The following is a 13,870-nucleotide window of genomic DNA, read 5'->3' on the forward strand; positions in this document are numbered from 1 at the left end:
ATTTTGAGAAGTGTGGTAACACAACTGCCGATATCTCTTCTGGGCAGTCATTTTAGCCAGTGTTTTATTTATGACATTTGAAATCTGATTAAAAGCAGTTTAATAGGCCTGAAAACATAATAGCTGTAATAAGTGGTAAGGCAACAGTGCTTATTTTGGTAGATTCTGTAAGTTAGTTACAGATTAATTGCATTGGCAATGCATAACTTGGTAAATAAGATAAAATGTTTGCTAATGAAATAAAACATTTACTGGTGAAGTATCTACCTGAGGATATTGAGGGAGTTAAACTGCTAGGGCTCCAGGACATAATTTACTTGCTACAGTCTTCTTGGTCAGAAGAGAAGAGAAGGCCTCTACATGTATATTTGCATGTATATTTCTCAAAAGAACAAGCTACAGAGAAGTAGCTGACTGACAGGAGCACTGTAAGAGACCATTCATAAATAATTGTTCAGTATAAATTCTTGCTAGGGTTCGGCCAGGGGGTGTTTTCAGATACCTCTGGCTAAAAATTGCATAATATAATCTTTGTCTGCTCTGTTTTTTGACTAATATCAAAATGAGCTCAAGTGTTTTCACCTTCCTGTCATACATTTCTGACCTAGAGACAGAGTTTTCTAAGTCGATGGATTCTTGTTGCTTAGGCCAAAAATACAAGGCCTTTAGTTAATAAAAAGCATAGGTAAAAACTCAAAGTATCTTTAATTTTTTTCCCAAATCCTGTCAACAGTAATACTCTGATTAACAGCATCCTTTCTAATACAAAATACAATATTCATTGTGCATGTAATTTGTTACCTAAGTTAATTTTTGTTTTCCCAGTTTTATCTGTCCAATGGAACTTCTGTCATTTATATAAAAATTAATTGGAATAATGCATTTCTTTATACCTTTAATGTATTTCATTATATCCAAATCCCTTAGGGAGTAATATTTAGCTGTAAAATGCTCACATATGAATTATAGTATTTTGCAAATGGTGTAGTATTTTTCAGGTGAAAATATAATTTAAGATTTATTATGGAAAGCAGCATTTAAAGCTGTGTGCAATAAAATAATAGAGGATTTGAGTCAGGTGATATGCTAAAAATCATATTTTATCAAACTAGGCATACAAGCTTACGTTTCCCTGTATTCAATGAAAAAGAAAAAAGAAGCCAGTGCTTTCCAGCATAATGATAAAGATTTGTTTCTTGGACTTAGCAAAAGAAAATTGAGAAGCCAGTTAAGAATAAATAGACAAATTAGGTCCTGTTAAAGCTTTTATTATCTGTTGAAGTTTAGAATGCAATTTGTTGTATTAAAACATTTTCATTAATTATTTACAGAAGTACTAGTGGGAGTTTCAATGAACAGTGAGCTAACCTTGTTGACAGGGAACCGGCTACAACTTGAAGCAGTTGCACTCCTGCATGTCAGTTCCTGCAGAAATTTTCTGGCTGTGACTGGAAGAAACATAAGTAGCCTGGGGACCACTCCACCCTGTAATTAAATACCAAACCGCACAAGTGGGGCCTGGAAAACAGGCTAATGAACACACACTTGCAGCAATGTTATCTAAAGCATTTTTCTGTGTGAGCATGTGTGGAAAAAAATGTAAGTGTGATTTATTTCTCATAAAAAGCATTTCTGTAGAGACAGGCCAACTGCCTGCTCTTATGCCTGTGAGTGGGGAATTTCAGTTACATATTGATCCACACACTGCTCTGTATCTACATACTCTGTAAAAAGAATATTTCAAGTATTACTTTATACCAGTTTGGGTTTAGGTGATACTGCCTGATATTTCAAATGAAGACTGAGGGTTTAATATTTTCTCAGTGTGTGTAGAGAGCTCTTGGTCAGACTCTCATTAACAGATTTGTGAAACTTTTGCCACTGTTATCTTCATCACTGTTATTTTTAGAATGCTACAGTAAACATTTGCCATACCTGGACATATTTGCCAGTACATTCTGCTCGGGGTAAGAAGGCTAATTACTTACAATATTTCATTAACTCAAAATGTTCAGATTTTTTCTTACTGGTTTCTGTTGGAGTAGAGCTTGATTTAACACATGATCAGTTTTATATAGCTGAGCGTGTTCAGTGTGACAGCAGAAGAGTAATACAAATAATAAAAATATTGTAAAAAGTAATACAAATACAATGAAAAACTTTTCTCCCGAGAAAAACAAAACCAATGGTACTAAGATAGCTGAACTGCTGAAGTGATTTTCTAATATAGTCTTTCCTTGAAAAGCATTTGTGTTAATTCTGTAGAGACTGTTATTATTTTATACTGGTGTTTTGCTTGGTGCTGTACTGCATTCATCATAGAGAAACTTTTCCATCTCGGGAATGTAGTTAGACAGCTGGAAGTGGGGGAGGAGACGGACAGTGCATGAGAAGGTAACTCAGTTAAGTTCTGGTAAGAATGTGGAAAGCAGTAATGCCTTTGTACTACCTGTTTGTGCTGTTGTGCCACAGTTACGAACGACCACAGTCACATGTGGGCATGGTGGATGTCCTGCAAGGGGGGCTCATATCACTTTGGCTTTCCTTGGTCCTTGTAGAAGAGTGGTGCAAAGCAAGAGGCCATGCATCCCTGCTAGCTTTGGTGTCGGGCATTAGAGAGAGACATTTCACAGATTCATGCAGCTTTTGGACTATTTAGTCCACACCATAAGGGTTTTGTTTTGTTCCCTGTTTCCAGTGGCTATTCCTGTGGGACTTAATGCCTGAACTGTTTCCCTTGCCAGCATCCCTTTATTAAAAATAAGTTGTAATGGGCTAGACCAAGTACCAAGATGTACTACTGCCCATGGCTTTTATCTGGAACTGTTGAGTGCATTAAAGAGTTCTTAACAGGCAGGAAAGCTGTGATACACCACCAAAGTTTAATTGTCAGAAATTCAACTATAGCTCACATTTACAACTCATTTTAGAGATATTTAGGAAGTTTTGAGATTGGCATGCACCCATCAAAACTAAATTTTCAAGCTGCAATTGACAGCATTAGGGGTCTGTCTGATTGCTCCCTTAACTGGAGTCCAGAGCTCAAGTGCTGATTTAATGATGATGATGTTGGAGTTCCGCTTAAAAAACTACCAAGGATCCAAGAGCTACTCTTTCTTCTTTGAATTTGGCAGAGTTTCTGATGAAGGCTGATATTTATTAATTTTCTGGTCCAAGATGGTGTCTTTCCATGATGAACAGACTGTTTTTTTCAGAATCTAAAATCATGTCATCTGTGGTGGTTAAAAGAATTTGGTTGTTAATGTGGAGCTTGATAAAATCTGAGGACAGAAGCAGATATGGAATAAAATTGCTTCAGGGACACATTCAATTTGCACAGTGTGATCCAGTTCCCTCTCTTGAGTTTTCTGAGGTAGGACACAAGCTACATTTTAGATTTGACTGTAAAGCATGAATAGTGAAGAAAGCTTTAAGCAAGACTGCACTGATCCTAGAAGTGTTGACAAGAAGGGTTTTCTTTGAGGAAATATTTAAGAAGCTTTTTGTGAAGGCCTGTCTAGAAGCAGAATTTGAATTTTGGTGTATGCATTTCTAAATTATTTAAGAAATCTGTGATAACTGTTCTGTACAAATTACTGTGTTGATGGAGAATTTGTTATATTGGACTAATGTACACTTTTAAGATAATAGATTAATAGTGTGCACGCAGAATTATTGGTTTAATGAAATTTGTCTTAAGTTAATCCTTTAGTCATAGTGTTAAACCCAAAGTCCTGGAGTATTTGTGCATTAATGGATGATAACTGTCATACATTCATCTCATTAGATGAGCTGAAAATATAATTGCTTTATGCATTAATGATTAGGAAATAGTATCAATTAGCATGCTCTTAGAAAGATATGTATAGAATTGATACAGGTGTTAATTAAGAATGCTACCATGAAAACTAGACGTTTTTTCTGAAACCATCTGAAAGGGTTTTGTCTTTACTAATGGTGTGGGTTGCTCAAAGAAAGAAAGTGAATAGTGGGTTTATTTTTATCATTTTTGTGAGCTGCTATAGCCAACATCAAAAAGTTGATCTGCCTGATCATCTTTACTCCGTAATTAGTAAATGGCAATGTGGAGAGCTGTCTGCTTCTGAAGGTTTTGGATGTGTTCAACTTTCAACAGGCTTGACAATGTAGAATGTGTAAAGTCTTCCTTTCCAGCTTTTGCTCTTCACTCCTTCAAATAATGTTGGAAGAGTCAGTGGTTGGGCTTTGGCTTGTTTCCTTTTGGATGCTTTGGTTGAAGTTGAAAATTCTGTCTTTTTCATGTTGGGGCCTATTACAGGACAAGAGCTTCTTTGTAACTGTGTTCGGTGCTCAGGGGCTTGCTTGATTGGCAGATACAAATTGTATCAAAGCCATTAAATTCAAAGGAAATGTCATGGGGGCTGAATTTCAACATACAGACTTGTGGCATTTTCCTTCTTCATTTAGGGAGAGAGAGGTCAGCATCATGTAGGGTGGAGGTATTTTGGGGTTGTTTGTTTGTGGATCTTTTTCTTTTCATTGATTAACTCAAAGTCCAGACCTGGAGAACTCTTCAAGAATGGAAAACTTGGAAACACTGCACTGTCCTGCAGTTTTTTGTACCTATGACTATTTTAAAGGCAGATGTGATGGAAGCTATACTGCAGAGACAAATACAGACTTGCTAAGAGAATTGAGCAGGATGTATTGTGTTAAAACTGAAATAATTGCTTAGAGTATATATACTCTATATATACTCTAAGTATATAAAGGGAGATGTGAAAGAGGAGTTGGCCATCTTGCATGTCCTCATGGTTCACAGCATGTGCATCGGCAGTCACAGCGCAAGCACAGCAGTAGCAGAGCTGCAAGTTAAGACACAGCTTTCCCTGCAGTGACTTGTTTCTCTGATCATATGTCTGCTGACCCCTCACTGGTCAAAATGCTCTGCTTTGTTCATTGGGTATTGATCTGTCCCTGATAATTTTTGGATGCATTATTCTGACACTCTTCCAGGTTTGCGAATAGCAGGATGCTTTCATGGTACATTTAAATTTTTTCTTGTACCACAAGTAGTCCTTTTTTTCTACCTGTGATCAGTGTTCCTAGTCTGTCTGCTGTTGTTTTTATTAAATGTTCTATGTTCCTGTTTTTCAATGACTGACTGGTGAGCACAGGTGTAAGCATTACAAAATGCCGTAATAGTCCTTGGTCAGGTAATTCTTGAAGTTGTATTGAAGTGTTTTGTTTCTGTAACCAAAAACAGTGTTTGAACTGTGAACCTGAAATTTTGTGTGGGCTTTTAAAGAAATTCTCAAAACTTCTTGATTGATGTATTTTCTTAGTCTTCACTGGCACTGTAAAGCCCCTGAATACGGCAGCATCTGAGCAGAAGGAAGTACTAATCATGAGGAAGCTGACCTAGGCTGAAGGAAACAGCAGTGTGGTTCCTGTTGTGCTACCGAGTGTGTCTCTTCGGAAATCATGTAATTTCTCTGTGCGTTCTTTTCCTGGCTTCATTTCAGCATCTGTTCTTGTTCATGAAAAAATTTCTGTGTGTTGAAGCCGACAGTGTACAGTAATAAACCTTAAATATTACTTCATGGAAGTTGTTTCTTACAATGCAAGCTTACATCCTTTCACAGTGTTACTGTTCTAAGTGGATACAAAGCTTTTGTTCCCATGGATCAGCTCAGACTTTCATCACCAAAATCATAGGCAGTTGTTGGTGATTCCTGACTGCTGCCAGCAACAGGAGTTCAAAATCCCTGAAAAGGGCTACAGATTGCTCTTTAAATACACTCTGCTGCCAGCTTGTTTACAAAAGCTAGCTAAAGTTTGTACAAACTACAGCAACTCCCCAGACACTTTTGGAGATACAGCACACAGAGGTATGTATATGTGAGCAAGGCACCTTACCCAGCTGGAGTCCGCTAGATTTTCAGACCATATTTCCAAAGGTCTCTTCACCTGATAAAATCATTTGGCCAATGTGGGTTTGAAGTCACCTTTTTTTAAAAAGAATGAAAGAAAGAGCAAAACCAAACTGTTGGGTGTTGTTTGTTTGTCTAAGCAGCCTTTTGTAATGTTAAGGTAGAAATGCTAAAGTTGTTTTCAGAATTTTCTTAAAATCCTTTATTTTCAAATGCTTCAGGAATAAGAGTAATTGTTTGGGAAAGGCTTTGGATTTGGATAAAAGCAGCTTTTCTAATTTTGGCATGTGTTCCATATGGTTTCTCTCAGAGCACACGGGCAGTTCTGTTGTGTGGATGCCCATCTTTGCAGCCTCCTGCCAGTGCCCTCACCTACGTTAGGTGTCTCTGGACTCAAGCTAAGCAGGCTTTGCATCAGTAAATGAGTACAGCCTATGCTGTGTGGGCATCATCATGCAGCTCCATGGGGAATGTAGAAAAGGTCAGCCTTTTGGAGCTGACAAGCAGAATTTAGTGTCGGAGTTCTTCACAGAAGGTTTTTTGATTTCACATTTAGTTTTGATACTGCATTTCCCATTTCATGTTTTACTCATTCTACTGTATATGTTTAACCAGAAATAGAAGTGCTTTTTGCTTGAGAGATTGGGAAAAATATTTTTTTGCAAATGCTGCAAAATGAAGTATGAAGAAAAGATGATGAAAAGAAATGCATACTGTTACTTAAAATGTAGTTTCTAAAGGTATAAAGCAGGCTGAATTGTGTTGGCACATGTCAAAACTGAGCATTTGATGTGAGTGAAGTTAATGTGAAAATTGTGGACCAGATTTTAATTTTGAATAAATGTGTATCTCTGCAACCTACAACTCTAACTGACGTGGCAACCTTGCCAGCAGGAGGGGTACAGTGATGCCAGTGATTCTTACCATCCCTTCACACTGCAGAGGATACATCTAGTATAATGCTTTGCCAGCCATTCCTTTGATGAAGACTTTTCCAGTCATGGGATGGTATTTTCAGAAATGCTGCCATCACTGTGTCTCAGCCCTGACATTACCAATAGTAGGTTATAATATTAGATAAATATTAATTTTTATTAGAGGTGGTGGAGGGCTCTACTTCTTTATTTGTATTTTTTAGTTGGGATTTTGATTTTTGTCTGTTACTGGAAGACTTTATGGCAATGGAAAATCAGTGAAATTATGCTACTACAAGAGAGCAGACAATGTAAAACTTAATAACTAGAGTAAACGAAATTTCTAGTGAGACTATTTACAACTGAAAGTGCAACAGTAAATCATTGATATTTAAAAGAAATTAAGATAGTAAAGTATGTATGGTATGTATTAAGAAGTAAAGGTATGTATGTTGTAAAACATTCTTTTTCAAGGGAGAAATCCTGATTTGAGATTTGTAACTCTATGAAAACCTTAGCAATTTTAGTCCATAAGTCATAAATGAAAAAATAGCTCTTGGTATTAACTATGCTAATACTCACCCAAATATGTGAAGAAATATTATTTTAAGCAGTCATCTGCAGTGACTGGATGGTTCACATTGTTACGTTTGTTTTCTTTCTGTAGTAGTTTTTCTTTGAGGACAGAGAGAAGATTTAACTTTGATTCCTTAAACTCTGTGTAGTTCTAGATCTTGTGAATTATTTGGCAAATTTGCCATGATGTTCCATTGCCAAACATTTGGATGAAGTGTCGTGCTGCCATGGCAGGTCCCTGTTTTGTATTGCAGCATGGAAATGAGTGAGCAGTCTGTGGCAGCAGAAGTGGTTTCAGGTGCTGTACATTCCAGAAAGCAACTCCAGTGTTGATTCTCTTGTCAAATACTTGCCAAAATTCAGGCATTGGAATGATCCTGGTATTTCTGCTGTATATTTATGGTCAAATACAGCTCAAAACATTCATTAAATTTTGATGTTTTCACATGGGGTTTTTAGCAATTATGACTGATCGTTCTTGTAACAAAGAGTAGGGGACAATAAAGGGTGAAAGAGAAGCATAAGTTTGCAGATAAAACAAATTGGGATGCAATTAACACACAGGAGCACTGTCAGTTTCCATTTTGTGCTACTTTTCCTGCAATTACAGACATGTGTTTGCATTTATTTGAGTAGTTTTGTGGTACTGCCTGGTTTGCTTTACTAAAAGCATGCATTCTACCAAGGATATTGTCTCATGAACATTTCCTTTTTCTGTCAGGATAGCTTCTACTAGAACAATATTTTCAGTGGTCTTTTTTTATCTTAGAGAAACAAATGTCTGATTCATTTTTCTAGAAAAAACAGGAAGCTGTAAGTAGACAGACTGGAAAAGAAATGCATACTGTTACTTAAAATGTAATTTTTAAAGGTATAAAGCAAACTGGAAGTAACTCTTTGTTAGATTCTAAGGGGATATTACAGCTTTACTGTTTTCCTCCTATTATCTGAACCTCATGTGAAGAACAATTTAAAATGATCTTATTAAAAAAAACCCCAAAAATACCTACTCATATGAAAACTTCAGATAAAAGCAGCTGCAGCACAGCAGCATGTATTTTGAAAGCATGCAGCCTCTGCACCTTTGTGAGTGATGTTTTCTGTGCCCATGTTCAGTATTGCTGCACTGCGTCTGACAGATTTTTGACCACTACTAAGTAATTTCAAAGCAAGAGAAAAGACCAAATGGGGAAATTGAAGTTGGGCAATCTGTCTAGCAGATTCTTCTCAGATTTGCATGCAGATCTGTTATTCTGACCTTCCTGGGTGCTGGAAATATCCATGGACATTTTGCACCTGTAAAAAGCAGAATGACTACATGCTGAAAGGGAAGTGGAGCAATAAAAATCCCATACCACAGTAATCACTGCAGTAGAATTATGGTTCTATGTACATGCAATCCCAAGTAATAGCTCAGTGGTGAGGTGTTGATGCTGTGCTGTATCACTGGTGCTAGTCTTGACCTTGCTTTGAATAATCTGGTCATCCATCCCAGTACCTTTGTTACTGTTCTTTTCTCCCTGGGGGCGGTAGTCTTTACTGTTGCAGTAAATACAAAAATCAGAAATTATTGAAAAATTATTCCCTAAGCACAAGCACTGTGGAAACTTAAAGATTCGTCCTTCATGTTTTAGTACCCGTGACAGAGGCATGCATCCTAAGGAAAAGTCAAGCTAAAAGAGTGTTATTCTCGCACTTTTGTTCACTGGCAGATAGGAGATGAGCTTCCTCAAAACTGTAATGAAATAGGTCTGTTGAAAATGTGTGAAGTTCAGTTTTAGCTTCTGCAGATAAGTAAAATACTGTGTGGAAGGATTATCTTGACTGTATTTATAAAGCGCCTGCAAAGTGCAGAACCATCAGTAACAACTGTCTTATTTGAAGTATTGTTTTTTTCTTGATGGCTGTACTAGCGACAGCAGAGAAGAAAAAAAGTCTGAACTAAAACTGCTCTTGGGGCCATATGGAAAGAACACATCACTGCAAAAATTCCACCTGATACAGACCCAAATTTTTTGTGACTCTGTTGTGCAGGTCCCTGCTGCGGCTAGTGTTTTAGGTACTGGCAGAAGGGAAATGTTTTCTAGTCATTCAATTACCAGCATTCTTACCAAAAGAAAAGTTGCAAAGGTGTTTCACCATAAGGTCTTTGAGACAAAGCTGTGTCAGTTTTTAAAATTTAATTTCTATGTGACATTTCATATAAACCACAGCTTTTAAAAAAAAAAATTATTTAATGTTAGCTCCTGAGAGTTTGCAGTTTACAATTGAATTATTCCTTTGAGACATCTGAATGAGCGTTCCTTTGATAGTGTAATTTCAGATGGGATATGCAAGACCTTGACCTGCCAGAGCATCTTCGCTAGGTCTAAATAAACCTTGCAAAGTCTTCCCTTTGATGAATACTGAATTCTCACTTTAAAAATACTTATTTCAATTTAAAATTCTAATACGATCACCTTATTGTAAAGCATTTAAATACAAGTACTTTAAAATCCAGATAAAAAGTTTACTGATTTGGTTTCATTCTAAGGCATTTTGGATTTTGCTTTCATGAATATTAAAGAAGAAATACACAATGCAAACCATATGTAGGTCTGTTAAATTGTATGGTAATTTGATTTGAAAGAAGGATCACATACACAAAGTTTTCTTGCAAAAAAGTTACAGAAAAAAGTGCCATCATGTTTCAATGCAGTCTGCATGCACAAAATAGGCAATTGGATATGAAGAGTTTTGTGTTTAATTCATATGTTTGGAATGTTTTTTAAAAAGTCAGCTGTAATAAAGATCAGTAGCAAGCATTTGAAATAAGCATAAGCAGCTGATGACAACACTGGTTTTTAATATATTTTGTAATGGATTGTTAGTCCAATGCAAAAATATTTGGATTGTATTTTAGCATATTGATTTCCAGTGGTTATAGTAGGACTGCAGGCAACTGATGCAGCGTTGCATTCCAGTCCTTTGCTGTGTGATGATGGAGTACAACATTTGGTCTTTTTTTTATGCTCTTGATAAGCCAGGAACTTTTAATACTAACTGAGATCTGGAGCTGGTTGAATCTGGCTGAGTCCCAGAGGTATTTAATTGGAAGGTGCTAAATGAGTGGAATATTATTTATCGTTATAAGAGACTTACAGGATTTTTATAGAACTGTTGGTGAATTGGTGAATATAAGCCATTATTTTTCCTTCGCAGTCTGACAGTCACCTTTAACAGATCCATTCCTTTGTCACAGTGATCAAAATAGTAGCTTTTTTTGTTGGCATGACATTTGTAATTGGTGGAATGACTAGACTGTGTCTTAGTCCTTAATCTGTTATTAAGGTAATTGTACTTTCGCTTCATGCTTATTGTTTAAAGTAATCTAAAGCAAGAGGATGATCACTTTAAACATAAGTGAGGCATACATACTTGTTCTTCACACAGCTGGTTTGGCCTTTCTCTTCTGGATGAGGTCAAACCTCAGATATTTGGGTTAATTATGCCATGAAAAGGGCTACAAATTTAAATCTGAGGTTGATAAATGACATACCTCTTGCTGCTTAATTTGGTCCAGTTTTTAGTTCCTGTGCAACCTTTATTTTGACCCCTTTATTTTGACAGGACTTTGTGTAAGCAGTGACAGACAGTGCCTTCCATGAAAATAATGGTGTCTTTGGTAGTGGAAAATACCGTGACATTGGAAATTAAAAAAAAAAAAAAAAAACAAACCAGGTGTAGTTGGTTGAACCCAGTAGATGAGTGATGAGAGCAGATTTTAAGGGAAATGTAGAAGATAATTTTCCCCCTGCTCTTGGGGGTTCAGTTGGCAGTGGCCCACGGGCTGCACTCAGGTTCCTCATGCTCTGGCTCTCACTTAACTTTTGCTCAGTTTCCTCCCTGGGAGGAGCAGAGAGCTGCTCCCCTGCCTGGTCTTCATTCCTGCTTCTGATGGCACTCATGGAGAGAAGGGGCTGGAGAGTGGCCTCCTGCTCCTCTTGCTCTGGTCTGGCCCCTGGCACAGAGGCTGGTTAATGAGACAGGGAAACAGCTCCGTCTGGTTCCCTGTGCTGGCTTCATTATGTGCGAGAACAAAGGCGGCTGCACAAAGCTCTGTGTCACGAACAGCAACGCCAGTACCCTCTGACTTTTATCTGTGTTGGTGTTGTGGCTTTAGGGGCACAAATCTGATGTGTAGCTTGAGTCCCAATTCAGTTGTACCCAAGAAAAAAGACTCTGTGATTTTGTTTTGGCTAATGTAAGCTGAACTGGAACTGAAAATACAGGATGATTGCTCTTACCACTCAGGTAATAATCTGATTACTTTCATTATTGTGAATTATGAAACTGTCAATATGCAGTTAAATTTTACCAGCTAAGTTTTTTAATAGAACTGCTTTATTACTCTGCCCTGAACTCAGTATACCAATAAAATGTCACAGATACTCATTAAGATAAGAGAACACCTTGCAGGTCATGTCTTAATTTGCATTCTCACAAAGTTTCTTTTGCCTCCTAGTGGTTTATTTTTGCTCAGAGGTTCATTTTCACTTACTGTTTGATGTTGTATATTACAAAGTCTTTGGCCTTTTTTTAAAGACCGTAAGTCTTTATAATAAAATACAGTCCAGCAAAATATTTATGATGCGTAATAGTAAAGGAGGGCAGATGTACTGGATTTGTGCAGCTTGGAGGGGAGCAGAGGGAGGTGCTGGGCACTTCTCATCCCCTGGGGATAAGACACAAGGGGTTGGCTAAAAGATATGTTGAGGAAGCTCAGACTGGGTACCAGGCAAAAGCTCTTCGCTGAGAGGGTGGTCAGACACTGGAACAAGCTCCCCAGGGAAGTAGCCCCAAGCCTAGTGTTGGTCAAAAAGTGTTTGGCTGACCCTCAGATAGCTGGTTTAACTTTTAGGTTGCCCTGTGTGGAGTCAGGAGTTGGACTGGATGATCCTCATGGGTCCTTTCCCATGGATTCAGGATATTTTATGTTTCTATGAAATAATTCTGCATTTATTTAGTAAGTCCAGTTGGAATACAGGGAGACTGTTATTCAGGTAAGAAGCTGGTCTGAAATACTTCATTCCTACAAGATACTAAAAATCAGATTTTTAGGTACCACATTTTAAATGGTGTATTAGGAAATTTTCCAGCATTTATGACACTGCCTTTTTAATTATACTTTTCAGTCAATGTCAGCATTTTTTGGAGCTATGATACAACATTTTAGTAATAAAAACCCCATGTGTTTTCTGAGGGTAGCTAACATTTTTCTCCAACCCCTCCACACACACATCCCACACTGTTCCCTGCTCAAAATTGTATTTGTTAGCCAGGTTAAATATCTAGGCTAAATATTGCGTGATCAGTCACTGTCTTGCGTTACTAGATAAATGGGTTTAGGGACTGCATCTACCTTGCTAATAATATGGGTAATTTGTGCTGCCTCCATTCCATGGCATTATTCCTTTTGAATACTGCACAGTGTATTCTTGTGACATGTGTCCACCTTCTCATACCAGTAATCCTCAAACACATGTTCCTTGCACCCCATTAGAAATCAGTAAGATGCACCTACATTGCTAAATATTTGATATTTTTATACATTATTCTGAGCTTAAGGGAAGCCTTGCTTGTCCACATTTGTAATTAAATCTTAAAAAGGTTTCTTCTCAAATAGACTGTTTGATTGGAATATTACTGAAGTGTCAGAAATGACAGAAATTCCTTAGTTCAGCTAAATCTTACTTGAAATTCTCATCTCGTTTTTAAACTCTCATGTGCAGAGAGCACCAGTGCAGGACTGGCACCCTTCCGTAGTTCAGGTCAACTGTCAGCTTTGAGACATTGTTTCTTTATTTTGGAAATGTTTTGTTTGAGAAAAGGCTTGGTCTTTTAACCAGCTCCTGCTTTTCATCTGTTTTTCATGGCAAATGATCACATTTCCCAACCATTTGCGAACAGTGACTGTCTGGCAGGATTTCCTGGATACACATTAGTTTGGAGACTGTAAAAGGTCAACTTTCTGAACTCTGGGAATTAGTGTGGTTATTTGTTCTGCCTTTTCTTCCATGGGAACTAATCAGCTCATATGGAAGGTAGAAATAGGGTCCAAGAAAAATTCATCTGCTAGCTGATTACCTCCACCATGAATCATAAAAAAATAATCCAAGTAGGACATCTCCTGACCTTTGTGTACTAAAACTTTCTGAACAGCTGGAACCAATGTGTTTGGAGTCAGAGTTTTGTAAGAAACTTCTGAAAAAGTTATTTATAACCTGATCCCAATTTTGTCTATTAGAGTGAGGCCCTCGCAGGACATAACTCATAAGTTGAAGTTGTGTGAGGGCTGCAGATAACTAGTGCTGACTTTGAAAAGAACCATTTCTTTATTAGACCTTTTTTTTTATATTCTAAGCTGACATTCAAAATTAAAAGGGGTTAATAAAAACAGGTGAGCCAACAGATGTTTATAGAAATTTG

At 37.3% G+C, this 13,870-nt stretch overlaps 1 protein-coding gene across 1 annotated transcript in view; it reads left to right on the plus strand.

Moving 5' to 3' along the window:
- Positions 1-13,870, plus strand: part of WWTR1 (WW domain containing transcription regulator 1) — a 51,449-nt gene that overhangs the window by 1,062 nt on the left and 36,517 nt on the right. The window lies entirely within an intron of this gene.

The sequence above is a fragment of the Aphelocoma coerulescens genome, chromosome 9, assembly GCF_041296385.1.
Source record: "Aphelocoma coerulescens isolate FSJ_1873_10779 chromosome 9, UR_Acoe_1.0, whole genome shotgun sequence".
Lineage (NCBI taxonomy): Eukaryota > Metazoa > Chordata > Aves > Passeriformes > Corvidae > Aphelocoma > Aphelocoma coerulescens.